General features: G+C 40.7%; 1 non-coding gene across 1 annotated transcript; it reads left to right on the forward strand.

Annotated features, from left to right (window-relative positions):
• Positions 1–3,846: 3,846 nt before the first annotated feature.
• On the forward strand, positions 3,847–3,921 carry Trnas-cga (transfer RNA serine (anticodon CGA)). The gene has a single exon. It is a non-coding gene; the product is annotated as a tRNA-Ser (tRNA).
• Positions 3,922–13,272: the final 9,351 nt, after the last annotated feature.

Raw genomic sequence — 13,272 nt, forward strand, 5'->3', positions numbered from 1 at the left:
GAGGAAAGCTGACTTTGTATATATTAAAGGGCACTCAACTTGTCCCGTACAGAGGGATTACGTCACAGGCATAGGGAAAAGACGTATAAAAAAGGGAGCCCATAGGCTCAAATCAGGCAGTTGTGTGCTATTCTGCCGGCATCTAGAATCGGAGGGAATGACGATTTTTTAAGTAGCAGGTCAACGATGACGACCTTCTGGTGACGGATATCGGGGGCCAACCGGCTCGCTGAAACTACCTGCAACCTCTGCTGCTCGGACACGTCGTAACTGCGGCGGAGCGCGACGTTCTTTGTAGCTAGACGGCGCGAGGGCTGCTGGGATCCGCTCTCAGAGTAACACTGTCAGCGGACTGCATGCTTCCGTCTGCAGGGGTGGGCCGGACCACGAACTCGCAGCCTCCAGGATGCAGAGCTGTCTCCGGTCATTGACCGAGCAGCCCTGGGTGGGTGGCCAGGGCTGCTAAGGCTCACTACAACGAAGGCAGACGTCTGTATCCCTGCGGCGCTCTGCATAGGGTCCACGAGTTGTGCTTGAGAGATCAGCCAGCTGTGTTGTGAGCTAGTGGCGCAGCCAACTCAAGCGGCGGCCTCTTAGCCACGGTGTGAACAGGATCGCTACATCTGTACGGCTGGACGGCCACACACCGACGCAGCAGATTTTGGCATTGGCATTGGTGCTGATCCAAAAACGCAAGCCGTGCGGCGCCACCACCGCCATCAGCGGTGGTGTACTTTCTATGCAATACAGTCAGTGACACACTTGCTGGTTTTTCTCTGCACGCTTCCGCGTGAGTCATCCTTCTCTCCCAAACCACACCTCCCAGACGTTCTGACATATTGCAACTCATGGACTCAGGGGGTTCCAACAGTAGCTTAGGCAGTCTCTTTAAAACATTTGTCGCATCTTCTGCTCTGCCAGAAACGTACAGTTTTGATTCACCTTTCCGACTAGATTATCTATGGGAGCATTCCAATTTCAGTTCTTCACAACTCCACGATGAGATTACTGCGAAACACCCGTTCTTCCTTGATGATAACAGCTGTGTTCATGCCACTGGACGCGTGGAGTACTTGGTCAAATTAATATGGCCACTTAAGAAAATTAGGAAAAAATGGACATTTCTTTAAGTGAATGTGAAATCTGGTTTCGCAGGGCAGAGCGGATCAGGTTGTGGAAACGGGCCAAGATTAGTTACTGTTAGTTGCACAAGAACACACTTCTCTATCCCTCGAAAACCAATGCACAGTTTTCTCTTTGAAACAAAAAAGGACCAATTCACGGCTGAGGGCCCAAGTAACTTCTCAATAATAATGTCTAAATAGTTCCTTTTAAAAAACAAGGATTTAGAGAAACGACTAAAGCCCTTACTACAGTAAAATTAAAATATCTTCTCGGCTAAAGGCCCTAATAATATTTCAGATTAGCAAAGAAATTCTGAAAGGCTAGCATTTACAAATTTCAGCTAACAGGCATAGTAAAGAAAATTTAAATTAATTCCTCAGCTCAAATCGCAATAATATTTCAACATAATAAAATGGAACCTTTAATGACATGCATTTACACAGTATAACGGAAAACCATTTTAAGGAAACTTGAAATATCTAGACGGCTGAAGGCCCAAACAATCATTCAAAATAATTTAAGAGAAACCTTAAGCATTTACACAGTTCGTCTAAAGGCCATTTTAAGATTTCAAGATAATTAAAGAGGAACCTTACAGACAGGAATTTACACATTAAGGGCTGAAAGTTACAGTTTTTAAAACAAACGCGGCTGAAGGCCTAAATACAGAGCAAAGAAGAATTTTAAATAAAACACGGCTGAAGGCCTAATCTCATAATACTTCACTTAAGGTTCGGCTGAAGGTAATATACTAAACATAGAACACACAAAATTAACACACCGCTGAAGGCCTGGCACAGTACTTGCGACAAAAGAAAATCGCAATCACAAACAGCAGAACAGTGGTGCTCAGAAATGTTCCAAGGGTCGGCCTGGGGAGGAAACTCTAACAACAGCTTACTTGAGACCGGCAACCAAGCGTAACACTAAATAATCAGGTGGCAGCACGACCTAGGGACGGGTGAAGAACCAACCAACAACCCAATTAACTCCCTTTCACCCGACGCACGGGACGACAACCAAAAACATCAGCGACGACAAGGATCGCAGCAGGACTATGTCTTAATAATTGGCGTCTAAACACAGTCACGGTACAATAACCACTCAAAAATATAAACAAACACCAAGAGGTGTCGAACTACACGCTGTGTCGGACAGCATCAACACGGCGAGGAAGCACACACACTTGTTGCTTTGCCCCAACCGACCGACTGGCTAGTCCAGTACGCAGAAAGCATTCATATCTGTTCACTGCAAATCACAGGCGCTACCCACAGTTCCACGGAAACATTTGCACCAGGAACTCAGACAATCCAAACCAGTCACTGTGGAACAACAATGAGAAATCACAAGTCGACACACAGAGAGTTTCCATAAACGGACGGCGACCAAATACACGTATTCTGATGAGAAGACCGACCGAACGAACAACCGAGGTCGTCCCCACTCATGTTACGTGTGTCGGCAACGGTCGGGCGAGTCATGGATGTCCAGAGCTCACTGCATCTCCATCCCGACTCCCTTGATGTCCGTTCGGAGCTCGGAGACACGGCGACCCGGGCACACTGGCTCGGACCCAGCCATGCAGAGACACTTACGCATTTGCCACCCGACATCTCTGCACAAGGAAGTAACCGACCCACGTGCGGCAACACGACCAACTGATGAGGCCCAGAAATTGTCAAAAGACCAAATACACGTCGCCCGATGAGACTACCGACCGAACGACCAACCGACGGTCGTTCCCGCTCCAGTCTCCTTCCGTTGGACAGTGCGTGTCTGACGCAAGCGGTAGGCGACTACTGGCTGCCCGGACCTCGCTGGCGCTGCGTCCCGACACACGACGACCCTGAAATACTAGCGGCCGCTCCAGAGGTTATACGACAGTGCACTCATCGATAAGCGTTGCAGTGACGCCAGTAAATCCAATTAAAAGAAAAACGAGGTGACAGCACCACAAAAACAAGATGACGAGAGCAAGAAACGTCATAACCGCGAGCCGCGCACGGCACAAAGTGTTCTGTTGAATACTGTTACGTCAAATACACCTGGACTAAAAGAAACACATATGTGAGATAAAACTACATGTGTGAGAGAAAACTAATAGAAGAGCAAATGGATTTAATCCTCCGTTATGATTTCTATTAACTTATCAAAATTTAAATTTTTATACGAACTTCTCTTAATGCTTACACCATGTAACTCCATAGCTTAACCATTACATACCTTTTGTTGATTCGTTTAGCTTTCTATTTTCTTCAACATCCATCGTTGAACTTCTACAATTAGTGTACGATTAATTCGATACTGTAATGAAGTGTAATCTCTGTAATATGCACAATATGAGCTAATGATCTTCTGTCTTCCTCATATAATCTCTTTGGTTATCATTAAAATTAAATAAATTTATTTAAATAATTTGGTTTAGAACTATCTATATGTGCAAATGATATGTTTTGTTTAACATAATTGTTTGCTGTTATGTAAACTGCTGACCTTCACTTAGGATTCTTAGTTATTCTATATGTAAAAGGCAGTGTGGTTCCCCTCGGGAACGTAACTTAGTAGCGCACGCAAGTCGTGGTTGGCATAGGGAGAAAAGGTGGAACAAAGAGTCAGTCCGGGACGAGCACTCTGCAGCGGAGTGTGTCCTGATATCAAACTTCCTGGCAGATTAAAACTGTGTGCCGGACCGAGACAGTGTGGACGGGGCGTGAGTTGTGCTTGGATAGCTCAGTTGGTAGAGCACTTGCCCGCGAAAGGCAAAGGTCCCGAGTTCGAGTCTCGGTCCGGCACACAGTTTTAATCTGCCAGGACGTTTCGTTGCCCATGTAAAAGTTGTATATTGTGCTGATTCCGAGAGAGGCTTTTCGTGACGCTTTCTAATGCCTCCGATGGATGGATAAACAGCTGGAACTATTCTGGAATTGGTATCTATCATCGACACCAAGAAATGACAGAGTCCAGCAATTCTACCTGCAAAACCACCTACCAACATGCAACTGCCACCACATTGCGGAATCACTGTCACGGAACACTATAATAATGTACAGTGAAGGATCAGCTTATTGGATGTGTTAGAGTGCTCAAATATAAGGTAATTTATAGCTGAATTTATGTACCAACCTTGATATTTTTCCTTATTATAACACCTCTCAGGTTCCTCTCCGTTTGAACTGAAGTGATTACCGAGTGTCCTTACTGAAAGAACATTAAAGCCCAGTGTTTTGCTAATTAATGCCTCTTGAACATAGTAAAAAGAAAGTTAAAGTTAATGTGGCAACAGAGTGAGTTAAAGTAAATGATGCTTGCTGAAAATAATTTTCCTATTAAAACTGCTTATTAATATGTGTTGCCAACTTGAAAATTAAAAGTTCTTAAGACTGAGGCTTATAAAGTTTTGCTTAGTAAATGATCACATTGCTGCCTCTTGTACATCGCAAAAGGTGAGTCAGTACCTTACAAATATGTTAATTTGGTGTCTCACTGTGGTACAAGTGGAAAACTGCAGCAGTGGAAAGTTATATACTCATGCTTGCTAAGCACTTGTTTCTTTTGGGTATTGAAAGTGCATATTAATAGTGTAATAGGATCCACAGGTTATACTTGATGTTCATGATAAATAACAAATTATAGAAAGACCGCTATTTATGAAAACAATAATTTCTTTATTCAAAAGACAGTGAACAGTAACCTGTTAGTGAATTACTTTTAACTTTCATTCTAAATAGAATAGTATTTAGTTGAGAGAGACTTAACCAATGATCAGTTTATAATTTTGCAGTGTACTACATTTACAATTTTATGTCAGCTAGGAAAATGTGTGAAAAGTAATACTGAACCTACGACCAAATTTATGTTTCTAGAGTGAATATTAATAGTAGTGTTATTAAGACCATTCAGTTTGAATAAGCCCTAAAAGTAATAGTGTGTATTGTTATCTGTTATATTTATGCAAATAGTCTGTTCTCCTCTGTCAGCTTCCAATCTTACCGTGAACATATGCAGGTGTCAGATTTCATTGAAATCGCATGTGGCAAAATACAGGTTGTGTTTGTCCGTTAAAGTTACTCACAGCTATTTTCTTGAACAAGAATGACAATAATCCTTTTGCCTAATTAGGCTGGCAACCGTTTTCCTTACTCTTTGAACAGTGTAGATAGGTAAAATATTGTTTGTTACTGTTTAAATATTTACGTAATTCTGACTTTGACTTCCGATAAGCCATCTCCGTTAGGTACAACACGGTCAACATAACAAAACTTCTCTCACAGGGTAACACTGCTCTGTTGCTTTATACCATAATTGCTTTACAAGATAGTTTTATTTCACGACCTGCCTCCAACTTTAAGGTTATGGTATAGCAGTAGCAGTTGGTAGTGCTATAACATCATCTGCATAGAACAATAAAAATAAGATGAGAAGCTACTTTCGGCTTCACCCATCTCATTTCAGTTTTACTCTTAAAATCCAATTCTAGGTACAAAAAGGTTTTTGCAGAAAAAAATTTAAGCTTTAAAAAATTATATAAAAACTTATTTTTCCATTCCTGTGTCAGGCATTACTAAGATTTTATTAATACTTAGTCAAACTCCCTTTGCAGCAATCACAGCCTCCACCCTACTAGATATGCTTTCTACGCATCGCAGTTTCATGTCCTTGAAATGTAGATTGAGATTCCAGTGAAGTATAACACCTTTAATTAAATTTATTTTATCCACCGACCGTTGTACACGCTATGTAATAAGTCCCGAGCTGCTACAGAAAAATGCACTGGATAACTATCACGCTGACATCATTTTGTCTGTCGGAAGCCCAAGGGAAGGTGTGCAAGCAATATTAGATGTTAGTCCTCCAAAAATGTTCGATATTTATCACCATTTACAGTTCTGTCGATGGAAAATGGATCAGTGAGGCTGTCGCTTTTTACCCCAGACTACTCACATTCCAAGGACGAGGATGTTCTACCTGTCGTAAGTAACGCATGTTGCATCAGTTAATTGTACCGTGGGTTGTGACTATATATATATATATATATATATATATATATATATATATATATTCCAGTTCTACAATAAAAATGGGATGCTCCTATTTAAGATTTCAAAGAAGCCCGCCTCTGCACCTTCTATGCGTAGGGCAGGGTGGTGGTGTCAACAATGTTACCGTCGGACAGCATATTTAAAAATATCGAACACCTATTCTTCCGTTTTCCAATCCCATGCGTAGTTTTTGAGTTATTTCCTTACCCGGAACACAAAATTCATCCCGTACAGTCGATCCTCTTCGCATCTCCGCTCATAGTTATTTCCATTTTTTTCATGTCACCAATGACTACTTGTAATTCATTAACACTGTAGTAAATCTCGCCAAACTGTTGCGTTTCGGGGAGTATACAGATTTCAATTTGTCTACACTAACAGCTCGTAGCCACACTTTGCCCCAGCCTGATACTTCAGCAAGATGTAATTGGCTACCACTGCAAAATTTTGTAACATTTAGTTGAGTCACACATAAATGCGTCATCCGTAAAAGACCTGACGTAACGACGAATGCTATTTGCTGAGTAACTACCGTTGAAACGTCCCCTTAGAACAATTATACATGACTGTGCTTAAACTGATATCTTAGTTATTGCGCTTATTGTTGTGATGAAGAAATTACTGTGCTGTAACGTATTGTTGTGCTACGGAAAAGGCAGTCTCATTGTAGCTATACCACAAAAGTTACTACTAAAACATGTTTTACTTTCCAGAATAATTCAGAAAAACTGTGCAGATATAAAACAGAAACACCGCAAAAGCAACATTGTAAATTGTCACTCATTAGTAGCGTCGTGATAAAATCGTGTAGCTGTCACATAAACGAACCACTGTGTCATCTGGAATCTCACAGAAAGTACTTAAAATCCAGAATGTATTTACAAGTAAATCAAAATGTTGCATTAAAATCTCATTGGCAGTACTGGTAAATGTTCTAAGTATGTGAGCCTTATAGTCGTTACATAATCGTGCAACTAACAAGCAGGAATGTACACACACAATAACACTGTGTCGTCAGTTCGCAATAACAATGCATTCGTAATTTCTGTTTAAAAATGTTCCCTAGGTTCTAGACTGGATATTTAACTTCAAACATTGTTGCATGTTAACAGCTTCTTAAGTCTGAAAAGCATACTAGAAATGTGAAGTGAAAAGTTTTTTACCAAAGACTAAGTTAAAAAACAGATTGTCTCTCAATAAATGGTTTTACATGTGAAATGTGGTGTAAACCTTTACTCTTCCTAGTACCCAGAGTTTCAACTTCAACGCAATTATCATGTGGTATACGTCGGTAAAGAATACTGGAATTTTTCTCAAGGTTAGCGTCTATGTAATTTTTCTCTGAGCCGGCCGGCGCACGCGGCTGCCTGCGGTGCGAGTCATTGTCTGTCTCTTTGTTGGCGCGCGTTGTTATTGGGATTAGGAGACCGAACTTCTCCAAATTCGCCTTGCCGAGAGGGCCCAGCTCTGTTAGAATCCCGCCAGTTCTGATGAAATTCACGTCTGTCGTTATCTCGGTAGTTTACATAGATTCTAGTTTGTCGGTCACGTGGTGGAGAATTTCTCCCTGAATCGTAACTCCGCGCTGGACCGTTGCGTCTAAAGTTATTCTGTCTCCCTTGATAATAATTATTTTGGTTCCCATATTGTCTGTTTCTCTGATTGTCTCTGTGATAGTCACTACCGCGGAGTGGTGATCTTTCCCTGTAATTATTACTACTCTGCCAACGATTGACATACGGGTGGTGTCTGTTTTGGTCACGATTTGTGTGGTGAGAATAGCCTTGTCGCGTCCAGTTATCGTTTCTGTCGTCACGGAATTGTGACGGATGTGACCTGTAGTGATTGTTATCCTGTTTTCGCATCCCGCGACTGTCTGTGTCAATTTCTAATTCTTGTAAGAGTCCCTGAAAAGCTTCAATGTCGTCTTTGCAACGTCCTGCCAAAATAGTATGTCGTAAATGTTCAGGTAGTTTGATTAAGCAAATGCGGATGAGTTCTGAGGGCCTGTATGGGTTTGACAGGTACTGATTCTTGTGCAACATGTCTTCAAAATATTTCACAAGACTGAAAAATTCAGATTGTTCGAAATGTTTCATCATTATGATGCTATGTTTTATTCAATCTTGTGTAGCTTGAGACCAATACGCTGAGAGGAAGGCATGATAAAATTCTCCTTCACTGTGACAATCGTGAATGACCGATCGCATTCTTACAGCTGGTTCATTCTCTAAATAGCCACACATAAATTCTAATCTGTGTTCTAACGACCAGTTGGGAGGAAAACAATGAGAGAATTGATGGAGCCATGCTTGTGGATGAATGTCGTTGGCAGAATTCTTAAACGTTTTGAATTTACGTGTAGTAATGAACAGCTTATAGTCTAAATCATCATGTCGGCGAGTCGCATGTCGGTCATTGTTACGTCGTGTCGGCGGTTCCATCTCAAAATTCGGTGCACATTGCCAATTTCTTTCATAATTTCCGAAATGCCCTGTGTTATTATTTTGTGGCTTTTCCGTATTTCTAGGTTCCTCTTCCCGTGTTGGAGCGCGAGTGTCCTCTGAAATATGAAGTTTTTGTATTACTTGTGCCAACTGATCTTGTACTTCCCGGATTTCTCTTTTGTAGTGCGTATTAATTTGAATCTGATTTTGTTTGAATTTCTTAATTTGATCATACTCTTCTGTGTCAGTGATGGCTACAGGTCTTGTGTCATTCAGATCGTCATCTACCTTTGCAGATAAGTTAGTGAACTGATCCGAAAGTGTACTTATTTCCTCAGTGTGTTATTCTGAACCAAGTTTCAGAGTGTCCATTTGTGTTGAAATCGTATCTACTGTGTCCTTTAAGTTTCCTGAGTTTTTGCAAGTTGCGTAACCGAATCGGTAGATGCAACTGAGTCAATTTTAGCTTGCAAGGTTTCATGATTTTCATGAACAATGGTTTGCAGTACTTTTATGGCTGCTTCGTGATTCTGTAATGCATTTTCATGCCGCGAAAAAATGGGTTGAAAATGCTCAAAAATTTGTGTTTTTACGTCATTACAGACTTTTTGACATTTCGATTCAATGTTATGTAACTCAGTAGTTAAATCTTCACGTGTTTGCTCAAGTGTGGTGTCTAACTTTTGAAGATTTTGTTCCATTGTGTCTAACTGTTGCTGTGTTTGTCTCTGGTGTTGTTCCATTGTGTCTAACTTTTGAAGATTTTGTTCCATTGTCTCTAACTTTTTAAGATTTTGTTCCACTGTGTCCAACGTTTTTAAGATTTTGTTCCACTGTGTCTAACTTTTTAAGATTTTGTTCCATTTGTCTCTGATTTTGTTCCATTTGTTGCATTAATTGCAATAATAATGTATTAGTGTCTGGAATCTGTTTCTCTACGCTTTTCGGCAGTGCATTTGCACCGGAAACATTCACATTTTGACAAGCAGAAAATGTGTCTTGACTTATTTGAGAAAACGGTGATGACCCAAAACCTGAATCTACAGTATTTGCGAAATTGTGTCCTGCCATTTCGGATTCCTGAGGCGAGCTGTTGCCGACCGATCGATCGATAATGCTTCCCTGTTCAATACCTGTTTCACTGTCTACACCATTGTTTGCAGCCGGCTCCATTTCCCTATGCACAATTACCAAATTACTACTCTGAACATCAGTTAATTCATTACTCGGTGGCGCTAACACACTGCTTTCGTCTTCACTTTCATTTCTCAGTTTACTTTGGAGCCTAGTATTACGTTTTTCACACGCCATAATTGTCACTATATTTCACACGATAACACAGAAAAGCACAATTTGAACAGCAAAATAAAATAACATAGCAATGGATATAGTGTCTACTTAATTGCAAGCGCAGCTGCGAAATACTTGGTGCAAATCTACATGCATGCCACACCTGTTTTACTGTACAACAATGAAAGACTGCAACTACAAAGGAGATTCTCTCTACAATTACGCTCCAGCAATAAACAAAATCTACACTAATTACACAAACTACAAGAAAAAATCAGAAGATTTCCGTGAGGTATCCTCAGCTAAGGGCCGACATAGAACAATTATACATGACTGTGTTTAAACTGACACACAATATTTTTAGCGCAACGCAATCTGACTTTCAAAAATCCCTACAAAAGAATGGCCCTGTACCTTTATCAAATCACTTACCTCACAAAAATCTTGGTTACTCGAGCTACTGCAATAAAGCGAGCGCCACTACTGCCAGCTAAATAAGATTCAAACTACTTAAGGCACTAACTACTGATAGGGATAGTTAGCAAATGAAAGATATTAATAGAGAACAAACAATGTATTTACCTTAATAGTCATAATATATATAGCAGTTCATGACAAATTACAAAACTCTGCCATCTCTCTCCCCACATCCACCACTGCTGGCGGCTCACCTCCAACTGCGCAACGCTACGCGCTGTTCACATCCAGCTGCCGCTGCCCAACACTACAATGGCAGACAACAATGCAAACTAGCCACAGACTGCACACAGCACAGCCAGTGATTTTCATACAGAGCGCTACGTAACATTGCCAATAAGAAAACATAAACAGCCTACTTACACCGTGTGTCTTAAATGACAGCGGCGCTCTTACACGATGCATTACTTTCCTGTCTGTAGATAACCCTAAATGCGGAAGAGTGGGATGCATCCCGACCGTCAGGAAGTATTACGCTGGCGAACTCATCTCGCTGATGGTCTTGTTCGGTGTAAAATTTGAAAAAATTTTTATTTCTGAATGGCTTATGTCCTTTGTGGAGCTGCCAATAAAAAAGTAATGTAATACTTTAGCTAGAGGTAATGATCAAATGTTACGAACCAATAAGTTACTTATTTAGTGCTTACAACAAGTGATTTTATTACATGACGTATATTTCTAAAATTCTATGGTGGCAGGAATTTGGAGCGGTATTGCCAGTTCCAATCCCAGAGATACAGGGATACACTGATTCATGCAGATACCCGAAAGACGTCTATTAAGGCAGCACATAGCTCATAGACTAATTTACAATGAAATTTAGCTGCTAGGAGTAAAGATGTTTTCTGTTACTGAATACTAAATATTTATATAATTACTATGATATCATGCGTTTTTGTGTATATCTAAGGCCTTATGATAAACGCGAATATCAGCTTGAATATTAATAAAATCTGCTTATGTATCCCAAAACCCGTCTCACAGTGTATGTAACATGTTTGGTAAGTACGTAAGCCATAAAAAAGAAAGAGCGAGATAGGCATACTGTATTTTAAGGTTTATGGAAATATACTAGGAATAACGTTTCACCGAACTTAGTCATGCAATGTTCTGAAATTTCCCATCAACAGTAATTAATTAAGTGTAGGGCATTTCTACGATGTTTGGTGCTGTGTCCTGAATCCGAAGCTTTTAGAACAGTTCTTAATATACACAGTCACAGGAAGGGCCTTCTGGAAGGTGAAATTTCTATTTTATTTCTAATGCTGCATTATCCTTCAACATGCTTATGGATTTATTTGTTTTACAGATGCAGCTATTCTTGAGGCGGCAAGTGACAGAAAGCTTCTTTTGCTATACTTAAAAACCATTATAATATTGATCCTGTTCTAAGTCTTTAGCAGACACTTTCGCCTCCAAATTTAATATGAAATTTGAAGGTGGAAATACGGAAACTTTATTTACTAATCGTACTAAAACACACAGTGTCACTTATGATGTCAGTGTTCTTTCAGTTTCTTAATTTTGCGCTCAAATGAGCGAGATTTAGAAATACAATGAAAAACATGCACCACAAAAGAGTTATTCGATTGTGTCGGAGACCGGCTGAGGTGATGTACATGTACAGACAAATAAACGATTACTATTTCAGAGATTTTGGATGATTTAGTCAGGACAAATAGGTTCACAAATTGGCTTCGTAAACAATGTGTTGGTTCAGCTCTAGTCCTTTTGCAAGCAGTTATTCCGGTTGGTATTGATTAAAAGAGTTACTGTATTTCATTCTTAGGGATATCGTGCCAAATTCTGTCCAACCAGCGCGTTGTATCATGAAAATCCCATTGTACTCCAAACATTCTCAATTGCGGAGATATCCGCCAACCTAGCTGGCAGAGGTAAAGTTTGTTTAACACGAAGACAAGTAGTAGAAACGCCGTAGGCGTGCAGGCATTGTCTCGCTGAAATGTAAGCTCAAGATGGTCTCCCAAGAAGGGCTACAAAACGGTCGTAGAATAACGTCGATGCACCACTGTGCTGAAAGGGTACTGCGGATGACAATCAAAGAGGTTCTGCTATGGAAAGGAATGGCACCCCAGACATAACTGTTTGACCATATGATGGGCAGCAGTCAGGCTGGTACCGCCGCAGTCCGGGGCTTCTCCACATACGACTTCGGCCAGGAATCTCATTCACTGGAGTGGAAATGCCTTCAGTGATGAGTTCCACTTCGAACTGAGATCCGACGACCAGCAGATACATGGCTGCAGACGCCCCAGACAGCAATGGAATATCAAACTCAGTGTCGCCCGCTATAAGAGCCAGCAACCAAGAGTGACGGGGTAGGCTGCCATTTCTTTTAACAGGAAGACCTATTTGGTTATCACTCTCGGTACCCATACAGCACAGCTGTACGTCGATGATATTACACGCCCTGTTTTGTTCTCCTTTATGTCAAGTCATCCCGGAATTAAATTTCAGTGAGAAAACCCCCGCCGGCACACGGCGGGAGTTTATACGTTATTTCTTCGTGCTTGGTAACTCCTAACTTGGCAGACGAGGTCAAAGGACCTCTCTTTCTCTTGAATAAATCATTCCATTTCCTCTGAAATTGTAATCGTTATTTTTCTACATTTGCACATCACACCTACCAACTTTTGTTCTATTACGTTACTTCTTTCGTGGTGCTTCACTTTCTTTTTCTTATCTTACAATGTATATGCTCTTTCTGTACATGTCGCGTGGTATAAATTGTTTCTGTTTTGCCGATGGAAGCATTAACACGAATCTTCTCAAAAATATAAAATGTATCTTCCACCAGGTGATTAATTAATCTTCAGATAGTTTTACTCTTACTTTACTGTAGATTCAGTGAGGCAAGTGTTGAGTGCGCC

Source organism: Schistocerca serialis, chromosome 8, assembly GCF_023864345.2.
Source record: "Schistocerca serialis cubense isolate TAMUIC-IGC-003099 chromosome 8, iqSchSeri2.2, whole genome shotgun sequence".
Classification (NCBI taxonomy): Eukaryota; Metazoa; Arthropoda; class Insecta; order Orthoptera; family Acrididae; genus Schistocerca; species Schistocerca serialis.